Source organism: Nesoenas mayeri (assembly GCF_963082525.1).
Source record: "Nesoenas mayeri genome assembly, chromosome: 1".
NCBI lineage: Eukaryota > Metazoa > Chordata > Aves > Columbiformes > Columbidae > Nesoenas > Nesoenas mayeri.
Window position 1 is genome coordinate 161,700,186 of NC_137541.1, and position 17,807 is coordinate 161,717,992.

Below are 17,807 nucleotides of genomic sequence, written 5' to 3' on the forward strand. Positions count from 1 at the left end.
TAAAAGGTATTTTATAAAATTAAGCCTTTTACCTGAGCCACCCATGCCTGTACAACATAGAAGTACAGAGGTAAAGAACACAATCTCAGGGTCTACAGGTGACATTCTATGTTGATCTACAATACCAGAATATCCTACGTACAATAGCCTGGAAAATAATCAAATGTGGTTTTAGTCATAAATTCTAGAAAAAAATATGTAATAATGAAAATAATTTCCTGTAATTTGTGGTGCTGATCGCTGTAAACAGACTCATTTTTTAATATTAGAAAAAAGAAATGTCTAAAACATTTTTTAAAGTATTAGGAGACATATCCTCTAAATTTCACTACTGCAATCACATTCCACAAAAGATACACACTCCTATGAATTCTGTTCCTAAAACTGGCCTCTTCCATTTTTCCAGAATATTTGTAGGCACATTTAGACAAAGAATAGCAAAATTCACTTATTTAGTAGGAACAACAGTGATGAAATTGAATAAGACTTTTTTTTTTTTTTTTTTTTTTTTTGTGTGTGTGTATGTGTGTGTGTGTGTGTGACATGAATCATCATCAGTTAAAAATCTTAAAACATTTTCTCAAAATTACTTGAGGGCTTTTTTGCGAATAACACCTAGGATCACTAAAGATGAAAAATAATATATTCCACTTGCTCCACTTTTTTTTTGTTTATTTATTTTATAGACCTTTATGCCCAGATACACTTCTGTTAATTTCTTAAGAAACACTTCTTTCCCCTTACTTCACCATCTCCCTCCATTTCAAAGTTATCTGAGCCAGGAGGGTGCTCTGTAGCAGTTGCCCACTGGTGCCATGGGAAAAGCTGCATTTCATCCCACTGATGATGCTCTTCCAACAACGGCCTGTTTGAGGTGGGAGGGAATGAAGAGCAATGGGATCTATTGCAGATGAGAACCTGGTGGCGAGTGGAGTGCAGGGGATGGGAGACAATTCTGAATAGCATTTCCAGGAGACAATGAAGAGGTATCAGTGAGGGTAATTATACCGGTTTTCACACTAGGGTAAGGCAAAGTTTATGGTGAAAAATTTTATACCTGGAGCATAAGGAGACAGGTAAACACAGATTGTTACGTTCAAGGGACCTAAAAAGTATGGTTAGGGGCCTGACACACAGGCTGGGCAGTTCAGAGAAAAACTGAACATGAATTGAGTAGATGGCCAAATTGGCAAACACAAAGGAACAAACTGAACAGATTAATTGAACAGCACATGAAAGAAAACTAGAAATCAGAATTTCAAAAGCACTATAAGACGTTCTGACATAACTTCCTGTGAATTTCATAAAAAACACCAGTGAGGTCTCAGCATGAAATAAAGTATCTTAATGTGGAGCAATAATATCTTTCTCATGAATACTATTTAAAAATATAAAGAAGAGGAAGTATACAACTATCTGCAGTCTTTCCCACAGAAGTCATAGAAAGTTTTTAAAAACAAACAAACAAACAAAACCCCAACAACAACAATGAATATTTTTTCTGTTTCTAATAATTCTAAATAAAGCTTCCTCAAAATTCCTCAAAACTGCCATTTTTATTGTTTGTTAGTTTTTTATACAGCATCAATTCTTGGTAAAACTTGTGTCTTCCCAATGCTTCTAACTGAAGAGATGTCCTCCTATACAGGAATATACTTTTTATACTGATAAGTATGACAATAGTTTTCTTACAACTGAGGATTTTGAAGTGAATTCTTCATGTAATAATACATACCCTCAAGATATATCAAATCGACTAGTGTATTAGATTTAATTTTACTTAATTCTAGACAACAAAAATGCAAATGTCCATGTGCAATATCTGCACAGCTTAATTACAGTCATCCAAGAGAAAAAGCACCTTAATCTGACCAATCCAGTACCCTGAAATTGCCAAAGAAGGCAAATCAGTTATTTGATTATTATAGTGAGTTCTGGAAGCTATGGAAATGGAGATGTCTGCACTTCGCCAGCTAAATCCTAACTTCACACTGTGATCTTATCAACTTCCTCAAAGAAGACTTCCTTAAAAGGGATGAAAGAAAATAAAACAAACATAATAAGTAGTTTCTTGAAGGACCTGCACAGCATTCCAGCATAAGTCATATAAGCAATAACACATCCAATCTTAATATTATATGTAATAACTAGTTGATGCTTGGCAATCATGGCTTTCACCAGTTTTATCTATTTTTTTCCCTAATATTCCAATGATATCGAGAAAAACAATGTTATATTTTTGCATTGTGATACCAGAATTAGAATATCACAACTGGGCAATTTGTCAGCTATAGCTTGTAGCTACTGAACTTCTAATAAGAGATGCTTAATAGATTTGAATACCCAAAGTTGCTTCTGATCTTAGCCCCTTTGACTAAATATATGGAATTCCGTGTGTGAAGAAAAATGTGGACTGTCTCCAAAAGGATCTTAAGTCATTCATGGCTCATATTCTGGCTTATCTGGTAGTCCTCTTACAAGGATCAGTAAGTGATTCTTCACTGCTAACATATTAAGGATTCTTGGAGAGCCTGACTGCTCATTTGACTTCTAGTCATAGTGGCCCATTTCATAAAAGTAATTGGTGAGAAAATAAGAAATATTCCTGAAAATCCTAGATGACTCCAATATCTGCATAGTCCTTCACCAGTCTAGCACAGTATGAGCCATATGTCTTCCTGATGACAAGCTTTGTCTCCTTGACCATAAAAGAGTTAACAAGATTAAAAGCAGTGTTAAGGAAAGCAGAACATTTTAAATAAAGAGGATACATGAGAGTCAGCTCTTCAGATTGATCCTTCTCTGATAAGTTGCCAGAAATGGAAAGGCAGGAAAAGAACCCACTTTCTTACTTCCTCAAGTAAGAAGCTCTCCAGCTCCTCCAGAGCCCAGGAACTGGGCAAACACTTCAGCAAAAACGTTCTCTCTCTTTAAACTCAAATGCTAGTCACATAAAGTCAATTGAATCAATCAGACACAGAAGTACATGAAGCCATTCATGTCCTGAGGCAGATCCCCAGCAAGATGGAGCAGAGTTCCCAATGAACATACATCTATGTGATTAGCTGCTTTGGGGCAGGCACCAGATGGATATGTAATGCATAAGCAGCCCATAGCCCTAAGAGACAAAATCTTGACCCTTGAGAACTGGTTGTTGACCTGAAAAATTTCAGGGAGACAGAGAAGTTTATCAACAGTACTCTTTGAACATTCATCTCCAGCATTGCTGAGGAACATGTTCTTGTAGGAAGCCCATAGTGAACACCTGGATATAGCAAACTCATCTCTAAGCTCTCAACACCAGAAATCAACTATAATGGCAGTGAGATACTGAGGGGAAAAGTAATCCCAGTGGTAGATCCTCTGCATATTCTTGCAGCCATGCCCCCCCTGGAAGAAGGGAATTCCTACAGGAACTAGAGGTAGGCTGAAATCATGGACAAATAGTTCAATGTGTGATGTCAGAGAAGAAATCACACTAAATTACCTGGCTGTGAAGAACCCTGTGAGTCTACAGAACCCTGTGTGATTCTACAGTAGCATTTATACTGACATACGTTCAGTATCATACACGGGGCCAAAATATAAGTACAGAAGCAAAGCTTTAATCTACAACTGAAGAAAGAGTGTAAGTCTGAAAACATTCAGATTAATCAAGAATAGGAGACACTTCAGAAATGACAGGAGCTGTTACAGGAGGGACTAACTGCAGCTGAGCTATAAGGGTACCAGATGGCTGGCACTTCAAACAAGGCTTCAAAAGGTTGTAAAGGAGTTCTTAAACAGAAGAATGGGGAAAATGCTGACAGCTTCGATAATGTATGTACTAGATATGAAGTGTTGCACTGTGGCAAAGAGGTGCAGAGGTTTAGGGAAGGACTTCTAGTAAAGGTTAAGATGGAGGATAGCAGAAGTCAAAAGTGGAGAAGAACAGACGGAATGGATCAAATTATTATAATAAATAATGCATTTAATGAAGAACTTCCATGACACTAGGGTTGCTCCGGGGTTATGACAATATTTAACTGTTCAAAACCAGAATGAGACTCCCTTGGAAAGCAGATTTTTACACCTCTGAATATTACAAGGGCATTAAATCAGGGGATGAAGAAATGAAGAAAGTAATGATGCTTAGTGTTATGAACAGTAGCCTTACTGGGGTGCAGTTTTGATATATAAGTTTGTATATCCTCCCTAAAAAGGAAAGTTATCATGCAATTTTGTGTTTGTGCTTTGAAATTAAGGCTCAAACAGAAAAAAAAAATCAGCATAGATGTAAGTAAACAGTTCTGTTGCAAGGCAGAGTCAGGGCAAAGCAGCTAAAGAAAGAAGGAAATTACAGTTTAAGGTAACAGAATTTGAACTTTGTAACCTCTTTCAATCTTATCACTGTGGTTTTATCATAGTTATTCATTATCTGCTCTTTAAAATGCCATCTCTCATCACAATCAAGGCAAAAGTTTTCACAGAGTCTATAATACACTTTCTCTCCTACTTTCCTGTATGGATAGTTATTAGCTAACAGCAAGACCTTAATTCAGATATTTAAAACTAGTTATTTCTGTTATAGTCATGACTGACTGAGAAGCAACATCTCTGTGTTCGAGCTGGGCTGTCACTGACATGCATGTCAACAAGAAACATAGAAGGGCAGAAAATCATTAGAAGAAATGCTGGGTAAAACAGAGAAATATTTTATGGAATGAGAGAAAAACCACAGGATTCTTTAAAAAGATGGAAAGAGGAACTGAGGAGGGACAGGAAACAAAGAGAAGCAGCTGATAAGTACCTGGGAAAATAGTACTTTAAGGAATATGGAAGAAGGGTAGGGCACTTCTCTCTTCACTGCAGATATACATCCCATCAACAGGCAGAAAATAAAGACTTTTATTTAAAATTAACTTACAGCACACTTACACAGTTAAAACTTTAAGTCTCCACAAAATTTATTTTGTGATTTGCACAGCCTGGATTATGGACCAGTGTACCTACAAGCAAATTTATATGGTGATCAAATGCTAAGTGACACTGGATATGGATAGTGATTACTTTTAATTATTTTGCTCAATTGAAGTAACAAGCAAGTTACAAGAAGAGAAGATTCTAATCAAAACATTATCACACATGAAAAACTGGGGTCTATATACCGTGTTTAAGAAATGACAGATGACTGGATTGTTTTGGAGTTCTCTGCAGATACAGTTCATTGTTTGTTGCTTGGTTTTTGTTTTTGGTTTGTTTCGTTTTTTTTTTTAATTCTCCTACATCTGTTTGTGTCAGTGCAGTGATGTAGTCTATAGATCTAGCTGAACTAGTCCCCAAGACAAAAAAAGCTCAGGGAAAAGAGGAAGCAGAGGTGCCTCATCATTGTCCTGCTACTCAAATAGCACTTCCTATAATTATTACCCGCTCCAGGGTAAGAAGGAGAAAAAGATATCTCCATTTTCTCTATAAAGTATGACCTACAGGAATGGACATAATGAACTTTGCAAAAACTTAGGGGGTGTCCTTGACAGCAGAATGTATAGATCTTCCCCAAAACTTTCATCTGTCTGCTTTTAAAGATAAGGCCTATGAGAGACAGACAAGGGTTAAGAAGGGCAAAAGACAGGAAAATTTATGAGTATTAAGGAACTGGCAAGTATGCTTGTTTCAAGCCAACAAATATGATAATACTATTTTTAGGATGTAAGGTCTTGGAAAGTCATTTAAATAAATGAATGCATTAAAGTAAATTTAAAAGAGACTGCACCATCTATCTAAGAAAGGATAACAAGATTGGCTTGGTTATACATCTTAGACACAAAATTTCAAAAATATTTTCAAAAGTAGTAACTAACTTGCCTTGTAAAGACATGACATATATAAATTTCCTTCAATTATATTACTATCAAAGCTATGACTTGTTATATACGTAATGAATCTCAACAAGTTTTCTTCTATGAAAGCATTTTTTTAATTATGTGCTTATTTTAGAAGGGATTTAGAATGAGCATATTTATCAGGCTTTTTTTGTTGTTGTTTTGTTCCCATTCTTTTTAAATGCATCAGTTTGTTAAATACAAAGCAGTATAATATTTCTCTTTCTGGAGAGAATCTGACAAACCTAACCACAAACCTAACAAATAACCATACTCTGCCAAGACAAATTTGTATTTGCTTATATTATATTTTGAAAGAAAAACTAAATTAAAAATTGCATAGCACAGCTTGCTTCTGAGACTTTTCTTTAATCCACAGCGCTGAACAGTTTTCCTAAGGCTTCGGGCAAATCATATATTTCCCCTTTGGTTCTGATTCTTCAACCATTTGCTGGCTGACTTCCTCAGGACAACACCAGGGGTTTGCTGAGCAAAATTTTTGCCCTGAAAATATATGGTACAGTTTCAAACACACGTTTTATTATCCATATAGATTTTATATGCACACTGCAGGAGTGAAAAGCAGTTTAATGCACCCTACTACACTGCCATTCTCTACAATTTCCTGCACTTACAGAGAACAAAAGACCAGGCAGATGAGTTCTTTAGGCAACAAGTAGCCCTCACAGTTAACACGGGATTCCTGTTTTTAAGGTTTCAGAGCACAGATTTTTCCAGACTGATATTCCTTATGCCTACAGAATGCATTGCTTATTGTACAGACTGACAAGGAGAACAAATTATGATGATGCCTGCAGCAAATGACTTGCTCTGTGTTGCTGTCTGCATGCCACTGACTCAGGGGATTTTCCAGGACTGAGATTAAAAGGAAATAGTAAGTCTCAAATAGGAAACATTTTAAATGTTCAAAAAATATATAACACTTTCCAAGCCATAAAGTGGACATAAACATTTTTCTCTTGGTAGTTAACTGCACACCACTGAAATACTGTTGCTTTTCCTGCTTGCAGTGTTTTGTGCTACTGTGGTACCTGTTTTGTTTCAAACATCATAGCTTTGTATAGTAAGAGTTGCAGATATTCTAAGAAATAGTCTTAATATCAATGATGATAAAGTCTGTTTCCTAATTCTTTTTATTTATAGTTGATGACAACCTGTATCCATGGCCACAGCATTTATGATGACTATTCCTGTGTATATTACCTGGTGTTAATAAAGTATGAGTTCATGCTGTAGTGTTTTCCTCAGCTGTGACACTTGGATTGACAAGAGACAATGCATTTCCATTTTATCAACACCTACAGAAATGAGAGATTACCTTTGAACTGATCTCTGCTGCTGCACAGAATCCACACCCGGGATACTAACATGGAGAATGCACCCATCAGTCACCATGAAGATACAAATGTATTCACAGTACAGTTATCTTGCTTATTCCCTCAATATATCACCTTAGAGGAGCTGCTTGCTCAGTAATTTCCACAGTATTGGTGAGACCAGTACCCTGAGATCATCTAATTGTCACTTAGATCTTAATGGTTACTACTCCACTCCTTTTTTTTCAATTTTTACTTTTAATGAGTTTGCTTGCATACAAGTATATCATTAATATTTTTATGACATTAACACAGTATAGCCGTCATTATTACACTAATAGGAACACTAAGCTCCTTCTCAAATACTTGTTGATATTTTTCATTCCGATGTGATATATAATTGCTGAGCCTCTACTCAGAAGAGGTTGTCAATGAAGCTACTATGGGATGGGTTTGTGATAGGTATCAGATTTCCTAAATTATAACCACTAATTTGATTTTGACTTCTGACTAGAGAGCTGATTTTCTGTTTTACTTAAATCTTTTAAAGTCTCATTTGATATTGAAGTCTACTTTTCTTTTCCGTTTTTACCAAGTACATTGTTCGAAGTGTGTCTGTTTGGGAATATTCCTCTGTCTTTCATTAGTGTGATAGAATCATAGAATATCTCGAGTTGGAAGGGACTCATAAAGATCATTAAGTCCAACTCCCTGCTCCTCACAGGACTCTCTAAAAGGAAACCATAGGACTAAGAGCATCGTCCAGACCCTCCTTGAACTCTGACTGGCTCAGTACCATGACATCTTCCCTGGGGAGCTTGTTCCAGTGACTGACCACCCTCTCAGTGAAGAACCTTTTCCTAATAAGCATATTGATTTCAGAAGTAGGTGTTAAAATGCTGTATGGCAGTGGGGCTGCAGGGTGGCCTCTGTGAGGAGAAGCCAGGACTGCCCCGTGCCAGACACAGACTGTTCCACCCAGCTCCAACCAACCCACCGCAGGGCACAGCTGGGTCCCTCAGCCAGGGTGGTGGCATCTCAGGGAAAACTTAAGAAAGGGTAGAAAACACTGAGAAACCTGCAGAGAAGCAGTCTATTTCTAAAAGAGTATAGCCCTTGGAAGCAGGGAAAAAGTGTGAGGAGGAAGGAGTGGCAAAGATGAAGTTATGAACCGACCACAACCTCCATTCCTTGTCCACCCGCCACCGCTCAGGGTGAGATGGCAGAAGAGGAACAAATGAGGGAAGTTGAACCTGGGAAGAAGAGTTGGGATTGGGGATTTGAGGGGAAGGAATTTCTAGTTTTTCCTTTGTTTCTCACTATAGTACTCTACTTTTAATTGACAAGAAATTAAATTATTTTTCCCCAATTTGAGTTAGTTTTGCCTGTGACAGTACTTGGTAAGAGACCTCCCTTTTTTTATCTCAGGTGATGAGTTTTTCCATCTCATTTTCTCCCTCTGTCCTGTTGAGGAGGGGGAGTGGCGGAGCAGCTTGGTGGACATCTTGCATCCAGCCAAGGTCAACCCAACATAGATTGTATATGCTTGGATGCAAATAAAATGCTTCAATTAACGCATCATCCTCCAGAATCACTTCTGTTAAAGTAATTCACAGTGCAAATCTGGGTGAACAGTTCAAATAAAGAATGCTTGAAGTCTTAAACTCTCTTCATATGATTAAGCGAACCTTTCTAATAGTAAACAAGCTTATTCAAAGCTGCATATAAAATATTTGCAAAACCAACTAGCACAATATTTCAGAAGACATTTACGATAAAAATGCTTTATAGCAAACTGCAGCTTGCTGCAAAATACATTTTGTAACAAAAGTAACTAAACAGTAGTTCTAATCCTGCACAAGAACAGCACAAGTCAGTATGACTACAATCTGATACTCAAACAGATATTCACCTATAACAATACTGGGCATGTATGTATTCCAGTGTAGTTTGCAGACTGTAGCTAAATGAGCTAGGTCAGTCCCAAAAACTTACTGGTTTAACTAAAATTCACCGTACTGTATAAAAGTCTAACCAGATTAGTGATATTCTTGTCATCTCTAATGCGATAAATACCAGTGAATCCTTATGTAATTTAAAAAAAGGTTAGTAGGGTAAGTCCTTCTTGTTTTATTGTCTATTATAGACACATCACCTGCATTTTGGTTCATTGTCAACCTGACCTGTGAATGTAAAAGACAGAACGAATAATGTTTGCAGTGCAAGAAGCTGAGGCTTCTATGAGTCTCTACAAAGTCCAATTATCCTTCCACATGAGAAAAAAAGGATGTTTTTTCAATCATAAGAAGAAAGACTCTCTACACAATCCAGATCCCATTAAGCAGGACTCTTGCAAGCTAAATTCCTAAAATCACTTCTAGTTCATTATACATTAAGTGGCATTGTTGACATTGCACAATTGATTCTCCAAATGGGAAGGCCAACACTAAAATATGCCATATGATTCCCTAAAACAATCCTACAGATGAAGCATTCAGAGACAAGCCATCAGTTAAACTGGTGTTCACTCAAAATTAGGTGCATTTCATATACCAGTTTTCTTCTCCCTCCTCACAAGACATCACAGACGTTAAATAAGTTATCCAATTAAAACGTGAAGTCAGGCATTGGCAGCTTCTCTCTTTAATACAATTGAAATAGAGAATAAATTTAAGAAGATTTTTGCCTTTTTTTCATAACAATGAAAAAATTGCACATGCCTCCAAAAAATCCCAAGCCATTTTCGATGGGAGATTCTCCCAAACTGGGTAGCTAATTACAAATCTGGCAATGCCTCCAATGTCATACAATATGCAATATGTCACACCCATCTATACAACTGAGTAGTACCTCAATACAGAAAGAGGGATTTTCTATTCTCTGATGAAATTATAGAAGAAAGCAAACATGTCCAGCCTTCACAGACCAAAGTTAATGAGAGATTAAGTTAATATCATCCTGTCTACTGCATTGGGGTCCTGAAGCCTTCTTGAACTCTCTAATTTTTCCTGTTATATATCAATATATACATTCCTTCTAAGGTGGGATTGGGAATTAAGGGCCTCAGGAGCTCCTTTTCACTTTCAGAATTGCCCTATTTCCATGGGCTAGGGGGACAAAATTACTTGTTTTCTTTGAGATTTATGGCCAAAGTTTTGGAAGTTTGAAAGAAGCATTAAAAAATAAAATAAAAATCAATTTTTAAGAGAATCAAGGAGCATAAACAATGAATTATAAATAGAAAAAATAATTTCCTTTCCATAGATTTGAAAATAGTAAAGCAGATCAGATCTTCTACAGTAAGCAAAATCTGTGCCCCAGATCATATTGTTATAGCTATAACGCTTTCAAAATCTCAAAACTCTCCTTCACTTAATATTGTACTTGAAAATGAGATGATAGAACAATGTTCCTGTTTTGCTAAGAAACCCCAAGACAAGCAGTTTTTACCAGCTATAGCAGCAAGCAATTTAGGTGCAAAATAAGCATTTGTAGAGAGCATCTGCACCGTAATGAATACTTCAGTTAATGTCACTATCCACCTAAGTAGCTGGAAAAGGCTGTTGTGTTTTCTGTGCCACTGTTGTCTGCACTAAGCGGATAAGAATTGATGGTATCTCTTTGTTGCATCAACGTTGAGTGTTTTCTCACTGTGTACTGTGCAGTGTTTTACAAGCAAAGGGAGAAGGAAAAATAGCAAAAATACAAATGTTAGAGTTTCAGGATTTTTTTTTCATTAGCTCATCATTAAGAGTTTTACACAAATTTGAACCTTAGGCATAATTCCAGCAATCTTTGTACAATGTACATTCTTTTCTTTTTGTTATTCCCATTAAGAGAAATCAAAAGATTTTCATTTAAGCACAAATCCTATTTTAATAGATACTACAAAAAAAAAAAAGAGGATCATTTGTGCTAAATGAATGGGGTCGTGATTAGCCGTTAATAACTTTGGTAGGCTAGTTAGTGCGGAACAGAACAAATCAGGAAAAATATTATTGGCTTATTATTTGAAATACTTGTAAAAATGACTATGTTGCTGGTGACCACTCTATTGACTCCTTTGGCATCCTAACAGTGGTAGCTGTCTGGACTCAACTTCACACCCTCCTAATCACTTTTTCCTTCTCTACCTTCCACCTGTAAACCATACACAGGTTTGAGTCTCCACATAATTTCCCAGGACATACAATCATCTCAGAAGGTTCATATAACTCTCAGTGTTTTGACTTACAAATACAGAAAGACCACCTTTGTGAGCCACAAAAAGGGCATATACCTTCATTATCATCATACAATTGTGAAGAAAACCTTTTCACCCTCAAGAGATACAAAAGCATCAGCGATTCTGCACTCTAATGTGTATATTTGAGGCTGGAAGTTGAAGTGTGTTTTAAAAAGACAAGAGTGAAAGTCAGAAACTAATTTCTCATCTCATTCCTAACTCTTCAATAACTTTACAGAAATTATTCCAATCTTACATGCAATGGTAATACTCAGGTATTTAATGTACCTTTGGCACCAGCTGCCAGTCAGAGGGACAATACAGGGGGACAATATAGTGGGACAAGACAGCTCTCCATAGATGTGCCAAAAGACAGGAACAGCTCACACAACAAATATGAAAAAGGCTTCTCTGTCAAGTAGAAATATCCTAATACGACACGTCACTGTAATACTTTGCTATCATGCCTTGCCAAAGACGGAATTGATTTGAAAAAGACAATAACATTGTATTTATTCCAGAAATAAAACAAAAGAAAGAGGCAACATAGCAAATGCGAAAGGGAGAGCCAACAAATCACTGGGGAAAAAAATAACATAATCAAGATACTGAGCTATTCTGTACCTACAGGACTGTTCTAACTATGGAAGAAACTAAAAAGTGAAAAGGTAGTAAAATCAAAATATAAAACAAAACTAACTTTTAAGTATTTGTAATATGAAAAGCAAAAAAAACCCCACAAAATAAAACAAAACTTGTGAGGCAGTCTTTCCTATTGCAGCAAAAATAATAAGTAAAAAGTTTAGGAGCAAATGCAACTGAAAGCAATTCTAACACCAGTGAATGTTGAATGGCTGTTGGACTGAAATTTTACTTCCCAGTTACCTCTACAGGCTACCTGTTATTGAACAGTGCAAAGTACAGGATACAAAGTATCAACAAAATTTAAAAAAAAAAATAAAATAAAGAAATAAATAAAAGGAAGAAAAAGGGAAAAAAAAAAATTGAAAATAAGTCTCCAAGAGTATGTTACCGAAGAGTGTATCAAACTCAGGCCCTCAGTATCAGAGATTGTTAAATGCTGTACTCTTGAGTATTCGCTCATTCCATGAGAAAGAATTGCATTTCAGTCATCAGAGTCATCAGAATGTATAATTCATTAAATTTATACAGCAGTTTGAACTATCCTAAGAGGCAGAGGGATTTTAACTATTAGATGATTAGCATAACACTAAAGAAGGCACAAACTTGATATCAGTGATCAAAAGGAAGCACAATTGGAAGTGTCACATCTTGCATATGAATAATTTAAAAACATGGTTCTTTGTGTGTGTGGATGACGACTGAGATAAGGTATTGCATCACCATTTCCAATATGTACTTAAACAGCTCTTATGAAAACACATATTGTTTTGCCCACGCCGTGGTACCTTGATAAAAGCTTTAAAAAAAACACAACTGGAAAGTTTAGTTGTTAGTATGACAAATCAGTGTCAAAATCTCACCTCACTATTTCTGTAACCTTTTTGAGATATGTAAGTGGGTAAATGATGGCCTGGTGAAACACAGTGCATACCATGTCATATTAATGACCAGCAGTAAAGGAAAAAATAGATTGTCACCTACATTTAATGTTTTATGAAGTAGTGACCTCTATTCATTTAAAGGATATAGGTGCCACTTCCATTAGTGACAGTTTTCAGCCCTTTGTGGAGAAAGCATATATTACTCTTTGTATATCAGCTAGCAGTTCAGTGGTATAGCAGTATAAGATAGGATCCCTTCCAAATAAATTCAGGTACATCTTTTTCTGCACACAGAAACAGGAAATAATTTATCCTAATAGAAGCGTTTAAATTTCCAGTGCAGTCCACAGAGTGGCAGGTGCCTCTGGAGACATCCAGAGGGAGATTTGGTCTGCTTAATTCAGACAGACAGACAAATGGGTATTTTCTACAATGGTAAGATTTCATAAAATTAAGAACTTTTTATTTCACCTGTCAATACAAGCTTCCAGTAACGTCTATTATTTTCAAAAGCAGTATGTTTTTGAGATTTTCTGAAAGAAGAAATACATTGAAATGACCAAGACCAAATCACCTGTAATCACAGCGCCAAAATATCATACTTACTCCATAACCTCAGTATTTGCACTTGCAGAAAAGACAAATGAATCATGTTTTTAAATTATAGAGGAAGAAAGAAAAAATAATTACCATTATTATTGCTGCCATATGCAACTGACTTTGCTTGTCATGATTGCCTATTAGAGTGATAGCTGCAGATTGCAGTACATGAGAGATTATGCATTGTTTGCCTACTGTGAAGATAAATGAATGAAGAAGAGCCCATCATTTAAAACTCTCCAAAACACCAGTCTGTACAAATAAGGATTTTTATAAAATAAGGTGACTTTGTCAAGCATTGACTGGTTCAGCAGAGCTCATGTTAGTTCCTCTAATTACACTTTGTTGCTGTGAATACAAACCTGTGGAGTCCAGAGTGGAGTTTATAGCAGTCAAGGTCCAATGGCATCAAAAATTTCTATTGATTTTTGGTAAATCCACTATTTACAGAAAAAGAAGGAAGATTACTCTGAGTCTCTCACACAGAAGAAGTGCCCAGAAACTACAGTCTGCTGGGAAGTGATACTATCACTTATGCAACATGTGATTTCAATGCTTTAAATTTTTAATAGAATAGATCCCAGAAAACAAAGTATGTTTAGGTATTGTATGTTTATGTATTTTAAAGCAAACTTTTTGCCTGGGATTTTTATGCACTTGTATATCTACCTGGCAAGAGAAGAGGAGATACTAGGAGACATCTGTTCTTTTCTGCATGCAGGGCAAAATAGTCTTTGATCTATTTTCTTATGCACACATTAAATATGAGCAGGAAAGGATCTTCAAGATGTTTGTTATTCTTTTGCTATTCCATAATATTTAGTAATTTGTACAATAAATATGTACAGTCTGATTTTCTGAGAGCCCACTGGACCGTCCCTTAAATGGGCTCTCCCTGTACATCTCAGAATATTCACTTCTTCTTGCTCTCATGCTGTGATTCTTGAAAATAAGAAAGGAAATTTAGTGTAATTGGTGAGAAAAGGGATCATCTGCTTTGATAAAAAAAGAGGAAAGAACATTTCAGAAAACCATTAAGCTTTCTAACAGAGTTTTCCTACCCTGGATTTACTAGAGAGAATTACTTTTTTTCTGGTCTCGAAGGACAAAATGTAATCAGGACATGTTTTTAAATCTAACTAAAATTATGTATACCAAGTGCAAAACTGGTCATCCTCTTCAAATTAGTCCTTCTATAGTTCAATCATCTTTTTTTAACTCTTAGGAAATAATGTATAGTCATAAAATGAGATTTTTTAAGAGCTCCTCAAATGTATGTGTATGTATATGTAAATGTTTGTATATGCTAAATATTTCTCTTTAAAAAATAATACATTACCAGTTTGTGTGTTCAAACTAACAGCCTCTTGGAAAGGGCTCAAAAACATGACACAAGAGTGAAGTCCTGCAGACCAGACACCTAAACACAAGCATCTACAGTGTAGATGCCAACAATGTAGGCAATGTACCCAAGCTCCTTTTATATTGTGCAGAACTAAAGAACTACCATTCTTCTTATCCTGAAGCATATGTTTACATATGGCCAAATGAACTACTCTCTAAGGTCCATGGACTAGATCTACATGTAAGGGAAGCTTAAACACCTAAATGCAGGTACCTGATTAAAGAACTGAATTTCACCCCTGCTGCAAACAAATGCCACAGGTTTACTGATTAAATTACATATCAGTGCATTTCACCATTTTCCCTGTGAAAAGTACCAAAACCAAAGCTTCTGATTATTTTTTTTTGTATTGATATTTACAAGATGGTGAAGACTGTTCAGTCCTTACGGCCTTGGAACCATGACAGGCTGTACAAGCAAAAGAAAATCAGTCTGTATCTACCACTGATACACAGAGTTCTGACTGAGGTTGAGAAGGAAGGACCATACCCTGTCATGGCATCATGAGACAGAAAGAAAAGCTGCATCTTGAACTGTCTAAAAGCTGATGTGAAAAGTTATATAAACCTGAATTACCACTCATTTCCTTTCTCCTAACACAGAGAGCGAACTGCTACTTACAAAACACAACTAAATCACAGAAAAGTGCTTGTTTAGCAAACAAGCTTACAGCAACATGAAATTTATATAAAAATATACATAGTTGCTTCCATAAATAGTAAGTTATATATCACCTTGCCAATCTGTGTCATCTTAAAGCTAAATTAAAGAATACAAACATTTACAGCTTTCGGGAATTATTAGTTCTGAAAAGCAGGACTTTCTACTAAATTAGCTATTTAAACTTTTACAGAGCAGTAATACACCTTCGATAGAGTACTAGACTTAAGTATGTCTCTGTCTATCTCTGAGGCAAGACCACAACCCATTAAGCTCCCCTTATTTAATCTGTCCATCAAAAACTTAATATGTGATACATCCTTTTCATATCATAAAGGACAAAAAGGTGATCTTTTGTATTTGAATATCTAATTTATGCTCCCCATTCTTCTTTCCCAAGCAGTAAATGGTAAAGAAAAAAGCTTTTTCTGCATTTTCTTCAGCCCTTTTATCTAAGGAAAAGCAGTTATATGTCAGGTCTCTAAGGAATTTGATGCTCTTTTTATCCCCTGACCCTATTTCCGTACTCAGAGCTGCAAGAAAAAAAACTATCCCATAGAAAGAGAACATATTTGGAGGTTAGGAAGAATTGCAGTATGTAAATTATATGTCCCTCTCCCCAAGACCGACTCTAGCCTTTTGGGACTAGGGCAAATAAGCTCTCAAAATGAAATACCTTATAATGAAATTGTTCTATTCCAGTCTTTTAGATCCTCAAGGAAGAAACAACACAACTCCTAGTCTCTAGAGGAAAACAACACAATAAACTGTGCAGTTCAGATTTAATATCAAAGATAGAGGGCATTCCTGATGGATGAAGGACATTGAGACTCACCCAGTAAGATTTGCAGTGTTTTTCTTTGCACAATAGTTTGTAGTTCTTAATTAAGTCATAGCATCTCTTTGGAGGGAAAACGGTATTCATTTTCTCACCATTGTAGTCACCATTTTAATAAAGAGAGATAAAAGCATGTTGAAGCTGGAGGGCTATAAAAGATATTTCTTTTAAGGAGGAAGGAATAATGACTGCCTTTGAGCTTCAATCTGGATGCCACTTCTCCCGGAAAACAACCCTACTGACAGAAAAAAAAAAAAAAAACAAAAAACCCAAAACTATTGTTTTTTTGTTTTTTTTGGGGGGTGGGAGAGTGGGTTTTTTTTTGTTTTTTCTACTTCACCACTCTTTCCTTCAGTGTCAGAGAACAATTATTTTTCACAATTAGAGAAATATGAACCAAGAGAGTTTATAATGAAGCTATCAGTCAAGTTAGAATGTCTTGCTTCCTTCAACTTCAGAAACCATTTAGGAAACTATATTTAAAAGCTGCCAATAAGATAGAAAAACAAAATTAAAGCAAGTCCTTAGATGGAACTGAATGCACTAGGCAAGGAAGATCTGTCTAATATCTCTAATTCTCATACTTGAAGAACAAGGTGGAAAAGGGGAGTGGAGACCATAAAGGTGCCAAGCTTGCATGCCCTCTCTAAGCAGCCTCTCCTTTCATCAGTGCAGATGAGATGATACTGGATTAGATGGGTCACTGATATGAAATGCCAGTAGAAGATTTCTTATCACTGAATTTTGAAATCAGAGTGGAAACTTATATTAAAATGAAATACAGAGTTGTCAGCAAAATAACTTGGTTTCAATAGAATCAGGTTTTTGTCCTGTAGTTCTGACTCTCTGTGTATATAGATACAGCATATAACAAAACATATCTGTAATCCTTTAAACATATTAATATGCTACGATTGTGCAGAACCATATTGGAATTGACTGCCTTGTAAGCCTTAAATTTAGTAACTCACAGATATGCACATCAGGTAACGAACACCAACTCCTTTAGCAAGCATGTCACTCTTGTAAAAACTTTCTACTTTTTCTGTCTGGCATCTAAACAGAAAGCCTTGCAGCAAAACTATTTAAGAAAGAACCTTGATTTAGCAAAGAGGGAAATTATGTTTTAATGTTTTTTTTTAAACATATGCACCCAGTAAATATCCCTAAATTATATTGCTTGTGCTTCTGTACACTCACTGCAATGCTGAGCTGTGGTACTCAGAGTTAAAGATGGCCCAGCTGCCAGAGTCTGACTTCCTACACTTGTCTACCATATGCAAACCTTTTAACTAAATCATTTTTAATAACTGAAGTGAGACAGAGAGCAAGTAGTGTTTTGCTGTTGATGTGCA

General features: G+C 36.0%; 1 protein-coding gene across 1 annotated transcript in view; it reads right to left on the reverse strand.

The window, feature by feature from the left end:
• GPC5 (glypican 5) overlaps positions 1 to 17,807 on the reverse strand; it is a gene marked incomplete at both ends in the record, with an annotated part of 657,041 nt that overhangs the window by 413,282 nt on the left and 225,952 nt on the right. The window lies entirely within an intron of this gene.